This window comes from Gorilla gorilla, chromosome 16 (assembly GCF_029281585.2).
Source record: "Gorilla gorilla gorilla isolate KB3781 chromosome 16, NHGRI_mGorGor1-v2.1_pri, whole genome shotgun sequence".
Classification (NCBI taxonomy): Eukaryota; Metazoa; Chordata; class Mammalia; order Primates; family Hominidae; genus Gorilla; species Gorilla gorilla.
Genome location: NC_073240.2, coordinates 17,125,434 through 17,132,352, shown reverse-complemented (window position 1 = coordinate 17,132,352; position 6,919 = coordinate 17,125,434). Strand labels below are relative to the sequence as shown.

The following is a 6,919-nucleotide window of genomic DNA, read 5'->3' as shown; positions in this document are numbered from 1 at the left end:
CCACAATGCTGAACACAGAGTATGTCCTCGCTAAGGTTGCAACTGAATTATCACCATGCCACATACTTGGTGGTGACGTGCCTTCTCCGCTCTTCATCAATCCCTCATCCAGGCACTTTTTCTCCTGCACCAAAGAAGCTTCATCCCACAACCAATTCATAGAACTGGAATAAAATAAAACTCTGATTGGTTCTGTTCCGAAGAAGCCATGCTTTAAGGAAGAAAAATCGTGCCTGGAAGAGCTGTCAGCTTCATTACGGGCCCTGCAGCCAGCCACGTGGGAGAGCAGTCCAATCCTGGAGAAGGAGCGGGTTAATGACCAAAACCCCTCCCGTAGCACACCTGAGCCCCCCCCCCACCCACACATGGTGTTCTCAGAAGCCACACGATGGGGGAAATCTTTTCTCAGTTCCTTAATATTTCAGAAACAATATGCCACTAGCGATTTCTCATCTTTTCTAATTCTCTGAGGAAGATTATTTCAGAGAACCAAATAAGAGGTCCATATAGTAGGGCAGAGTGAGCTCAAGAAAAACCCTCTGCACACCCCGATGGTTGTGGATGCTGTCTCAGCAGTGGGGAGACCTCAGGAGAAGTGGGTAAAAACACTACAGGTCCTCCACATGGGAGGCGTGGACCCCAGAGAGGAGCTTCAGAACTAACCCCCATTCGTGCTTCTTTGTTGAGTTTATACTCACATGTTTTGCCCATTGGCTATCTTGGTCTGTCTTTGTTCTGTAGTTGAAGTAGTTGAAGTCTTTACACGCTGAGAATATTATATCAGCCTAGCCAGGGTGTTTGGGGTTCTTAGAGTTGAATAAACTACCCAAATTAGCTTAAGAGGGAACTTGGCCGGGGACGGTGGCTCATGCCTGTAATCCTAGCACTTTGGGAAGCCGAGGCAGGTGGATCACCTGAGGCCAGAAGTTTGAGACCAGCCTGGCCAACATGGTGAAACCCTGTCTCTACTAAAAATACAAAAATTAGCTGGGCGTGATGGTGAGGGGCCTGTAATCCCAGCTACTAGAGAGGCTGAGGCAGGAGAATCACTTGAACATGGGAGATGGAGGTTGCAGGGAACTGAAATCCTGCCACTACACTCCAGCCTGGGTGACAGAGTAAGACTGCCAAAAAAAAAGAAAAAGAAAGGAAGGAAGGAAGGAAGGAGAAAAGAGGGAACTCATTGACTCCATAACTGGAAGCCCAAGAGTAGATCTACACTCAGGTGCAACAGGATCCAGGGACCCTAACAATAACTCAAACCTTTCTCTCCATTTACCTTTCACCTTCCCTCATCTCTGTTTGCCTTGATGCCATCCTTCTGCAGTTAGCTTTTCCTTCTGTAGCCAGAATCATCGGCAACCACAGGACACCTCAGTCCTTCAAGCTTTGTCAACCCAAAGGTAAGGTCCATTCTTCTTGAGCTCCAAAGCCAAAAGGAGACTCTTCTTAGGGAAAGGGGATGCTGAACAACCCAAAACAGCAGATGCTCAGTACACTATTAACCCTTTTAGCATATATGTGAACTTCCTAGACTTCAGTTTCTCCATCTATAAAATGGAACAATAATACCTACAAGTAGTCGTTAGATAATGCATGTAAAATGCTTAGCACCATTCCCAGAACATAATAACCCCTATATTCATGCTGGCTCTTGTCATTATTTTTATCATATGCCTTTCCTAGATGGGTCATCTTTTAATTCTACTTATGATATCTCCCACTGAGTAGAACTTAAAGTTTTTTCTGTGACCAAACCTAAAAATATTTTCTTTATGGCTTCTGGGTGATGTCTTGTATAGGAGAGACTTCCCCACACCAACATTACAAAAACATCCTCTTACATCTCCTTCTAGTATTTTTGTAGATTTATTTATTTATTTATTTGAGATGGAGTCTCACTCTGCCGCCCAGGCTGAAGTACAGCGGCGCGATCGCAGCTCACTGCAGCCTTGACCTCCCCAAGCTCAGGTGATCCTCCCACCTCAGTTTTTGTATTTCTAGTAGAGACAGTTTCATCATGTTCCACAGGCTGGTCTCGAACTCCTGGGCTCAAGCTATATATATATATATATATATATATATCTGGCTCTGGCTCTTCTCCCACAAGCTATTATTCCAAAACCATTTTTTTGTTTTGTTTTTGTTTTTTGTTTTTTTGAGACAGAGTCTTGCTCTGTAGCCCAGGTTGGTGCAGTGGCGTGATATCCGCTTACTGCAACCTCCACCTCCCAGGTCCCAGTTCAGGCAGTTCTCCTGCCTCAGCCTCCCGAATGGCTGGGATTACAGGCACGCACCACCATAGCCAGCTAATTTTTGTATTTTTAGTAGAGATGGGGTTGCACCATGTTGGCCAGGCTGGTCTTGAACTCCTAACCTCGTGATCTGCCTGCCTCGGCCTCCCAAAGCACTGGTATTACAGGCGTGAGCCACTGTGCCCAGCCTCCAAATAAACTTTTAAATCAGCTTATAAAGATACAATTTTAAATGAGTTGTATTTCATCTTAAAATTGGATTGAATTTGTGGATCAGTTTGGAAAAAATTAGCATCTTCATAAGAATGAGCTTTCCTGACTAGGAAGCAATGCAGAGCTCCATTGATTCAGACATTCTTCATGTTCCTGAGTTTTAGAGAATAAACATAACAAGGAAAATAAACATAACACATTCACTCTTATTCCTAGTCCTAAATATTTTATGGTTTTGGTGGGCTTTTGTTTTGCTATTAAATAAAATTTTATTGCCATTAAGTTTTCTAATTTATCGTTATTGCCTTATTATTACTATTTTTTTTGAGACAGAGTCTCATTCTCCCAAAGTGCTGGGATTAGAGGCATGAGCCACCGCGCCCAGCCTGCCAATGCTATTAATATATTCGTGTTTTACTCATAACTGGTTATCCTGTTGTGCTCTTTTTATATGAACAATTTTCCATTTTTAGTTGAATTATTCTGTTTTCTTTTCTTCTGTCATCCAGGCTGGAGTGCAGTGGCATGATCAAGGCTCACTGCAGCCTTGACCTCCTGGGCTCAAGTGATCCTCCCACCTCAACCTCCCGAGTAGCTGGGACTACAGGCATCCGTCGCCACACCCAGTTAATTTTGTGTGTGTGTGTGTGTGTGTGTGTGTGTTTGTAGACAGTGTCTAACTGTGTTGCCCAGGCTGGTCTCAAACTCCTAGGCTCAAGTGGTCAGCCCGCTAGGCCTCCCAAAGTGCTGGGATTACAGATGTGAGCCACTGCACCTGGCTAGTTGATTCTTACGATTTCATAAATAACCAGTCGTATCATCTGTAAGCAATAAGTTTGTCATTTCTTTTTATAAACTTAGTTTGCTCTCCTTATTTCTCGCAGCAGCTAGGGCCTACAGTAAGATACTGACTAGTAGTAGTGCTACGCAGCATCCTCGTCCCATTCTTGACTTTAAGGAGAATGGCTTGTGTTTTCACCTTTCAGTGTGGTTGCTGCTGTTTACTTCTTTATCAGAGTGAAGAAGTTTCCCTATATTCCTTTTTTTTTTTTTTTTTTTTTTTTGAGATGGAGTCTTGCTCTGTCATCCAGGCTGGAGTGCAGTGGCTCAATCTTGGCTCATTGCAAACTCTGCCTCCTGGGTTCAAGTGATTCTCCTGGCTCAGCCTCCCGAGTAGCTGGGATTACAGGTGCCGGCCACCATGCCTGGCTAATTTTTGTATTTTTAGTAGAGACGGGCGTTTCACAATATTGTCAGGCTGGTCTCGAACTCCTGACCTCAGGTGATCCACCCGCCTTGGCCTCCTAAAGTGCTGGGATTACAGGCGTGAGCCACTGCACCTGGTCCCTTATATTCCTAGGTTACTAAGAATTTTTTAGGACTGATTGTTGCATCTATTGAAATAACTTTGTTTTTCTACGCTTATCTATTAATATAGTAAACTGCATTTGTAGTAGATTTCACACTTTTATGTCTCCCTACCTATTAATTGTTAATTGATTACTGGATTTGATTTGCTAATACATTATCTGGCATTTTAAATCAATGTTTATAATTTTCTTTTTAGTGTATCTTTGCCCAATTTTGCTATCAAGGTTATGCTAACCTTGTAGAATGAATTGAAATTCTTTCCACTTTTCCTTCTATTCTCTGGAGCAGTTGAATAACAAAAAAAGTGTGTTACCTATAACTTTTTGGAAGTTTCGATAGAATTTACCTATTAAACATGAAATTTGCTTGGAATATTTTGGGGAATAAATCTGACTATATTTCAATTTTTTCTTTTTTTCTTTTTTTTTATTTTTTGAGAGGAAGTCTCACTCTTGTCCCCCAGGCTGGAGTACAATGGCACGATCTCAGCTCACTGCAACCTCTGCCTCCTGGGTTCAAGCAATTCTCCTGCCTCAGCCTCCCGAGTAGTTGGGATTACAGGCACCCGCCACCATGCCCAGCTAATTTTTGTATTTTTAGTAGAGACAGGGTTTCACCATGTTGGCCAGGCTGCTCTCAAACTCCTGACCTCGTGATCCACCTGCCCCAGCCTCCCAAAGTGCTGGGATTACAGGCGTGAACCACCGCACCTGGCCACTCAATTTTTTCTATTTTTGATTAATTTATGTTTTCCAAACAAAATTCTTTCAAACTATCATCTGTATTTTCAAATGTATTATTAAACTTACTTACTTGATCTTTTAATTTTTTTTAAAGAATTTCATGTCTCTAGTTGTCATTGCCTTGTCAAATTCTATTATTTCCAATAGGGTTTACCTTATTATTTTAAAGCTATATTGCTCAATTCATAAAGAATTATATCTTAATTAATATCTTTTATTAATATAAATATCTATTTTAGTCCCATTAATGCTTTTTGTTGTATCTATTGCAAGTCCTGCTTTCTTTACTTTTCCTTCTCTTTGTCCATCCTATATTTTCAGACCTGCTGTGAAATTTCTGTTTTGGATGTACTTCATGTAAAAAGCATAACTTTTTAAACGCAATGTAGGTTTCTTTGTATTTCAATAGAACTTGGTCTATTTAACTGTTTTATTTAGCCTATTTAAATTTTTAATGCTCCTCGATATGACTGGTGTAATTTTTAATATCTTCATGTTTTCTATTTAGATATATGTCTTGTAAAAAGCTTATAACTTTTTAATGCAATCTGAGATTGTACTTTAATAGAACTTAATCTATTTAAAATTTTAATGATCCTTGATATGGCTGGTCTAATTTTTAATATCCTCATATTCTCTGTTCATCTTGCTTTTTATGGTTTGGCTTTTTTCCCCCTTCTGTGTTTTGCTGCTTTGATCTGATTTTCCTTATTCCTTTCCCCCTCAGTTTAGTAGTTCCACTCCATCTTGCTATTCTACTGACTATATTAGTTTGACTTATTTTTTGTAGCTGCCCAGAAAACTCTGTTTACCAATTAAGTACTTAACAAATTATCTTGCTGAAAATGACAACTACAATAGCAATGACATCCACAAAATGATCGAAACCTTCTAAATCTGCTTCATTTCTCTGGCATCATCTAAAGTAGAATTGAAAGCTCAGAGTTTCAAAATTCTCCAACTTAACGTTGCCCTCTCGATTCTCTTGCTGCCCACTCACTGGAACTCTGCCGTCTTGCTTAACCTTTCTTCCCACACACTGCCCACAACATTCCATATTTGGATGCTTTTCTTTGAAATGAAATTCTCTCATTATCCATCTTATCACCTAGGTCACTCCAAAGCTGAGACAGTCTCTATCCACTCAGATTTAAAGGTGGAAAACATAAAAGTGGACTCAAAAATTCATTCATTCTACTATCGCATTTGAGATTAAGAAAAAAAAAAATTGCCTTCTGTGCCAATAGCGATCCTGCAAACATGGTGAATGTTCCTAAAACCCACAGGACTTTTTTTTTTTTGAGAGAGTCTCGCTCTGTTTTGTTCGCTTGTTTGCTTGTTTTTTGAGACAGAGTCTCACTCTGTCGCCCAGGCTGGAGTGCAGTGGTGAGATCTAAGCTCACTGCAATGTCCACCTCCTGGGTTCAAGCGATTCTTCTGCCTAGGCCTCCTGAGGGGCTGAGATTGCAGGCACCCAACACCGCGCCTGGCTAATTTTTGTATTTTTAGTAGAGATGGGGTTTCACCATGTTGGCCAGGCTGGTCTCAAACTCCTGACCTCAAATGATCTGCCCACCTTGGCCTCCCAAAGTGCTGGGATTACAGGCGTGAGCCACCATGCCTGGCCAACCCGCAGGACTTTCTGTAAGAAGTGTGGCAAACACCATCCCCACCAAGTGACACAATACAAGAAGGACAAGGATTCTCTGTATGCCCAGGGTGAGTGGGTTATGACAGGAAGCCGAGCGGCTATGGTGGGCAGACTAAGCCGATTTTTTGGAAAAAGGCTAAAACTACAAAGAAGATTGTGCTAAGGCTTGAGTGCATTGAGCCCAACTGCAGATCTAAGAGAATGCTGGCTATTAAAAGATGCAAGCATTTTGAACTGGGAGGAGGTAAGAAGAGAAAGGGCCAAGTGATCCAGTTCTAAGTGTCATCTTTTGTTTTATTATGAAGACATAATAAAATCTTGAGTTTATGTTCAAAAAAGAAAAAGGAAAAAATTCATTCAACTAATATTGAACTTACTGAGCACGTACTATGGCCGGATACTGTTCTTGGTAGTGGGGGTATAACAGTGAACAAGATGGGAGTAGGGAGAGTACACAGATAATAACAAGTACATCAACACACAATTACATAATCTAATGTCAGGTGGTGACAGGTGCTAGGAGGAAAAATAAAGAAGAGAGAGGTGACAGGTGGTGAAGAGGGTGCTGTTTTAGATGCGGTGGTGAGGGAAGGCATATCTGAGGAGGGAACATTCAAGCAAAGCCCAGATATTTGCAAGGCCCTTGGATGGGAGGGGACTGGCCTGCTCAAGGAGCAGCAGGGACT

The 6,919-nt window shown here is 41.4% G+C and overlaps 1 pseudogene; it reads left to right on the top strand.

Moving 5' to 3' along the window:
- The first annotated feature begins 5,842 nt into the window (after nucleotides 1-5,842).
- Nucleotides 5,843-6,521, top strand: LOC129526872 (large ribosomal subunit protein eL42-like; annotated as a pseudogene).
- Nucleotides 6,522-6,919: the final 398 nt, after the last annotated feature.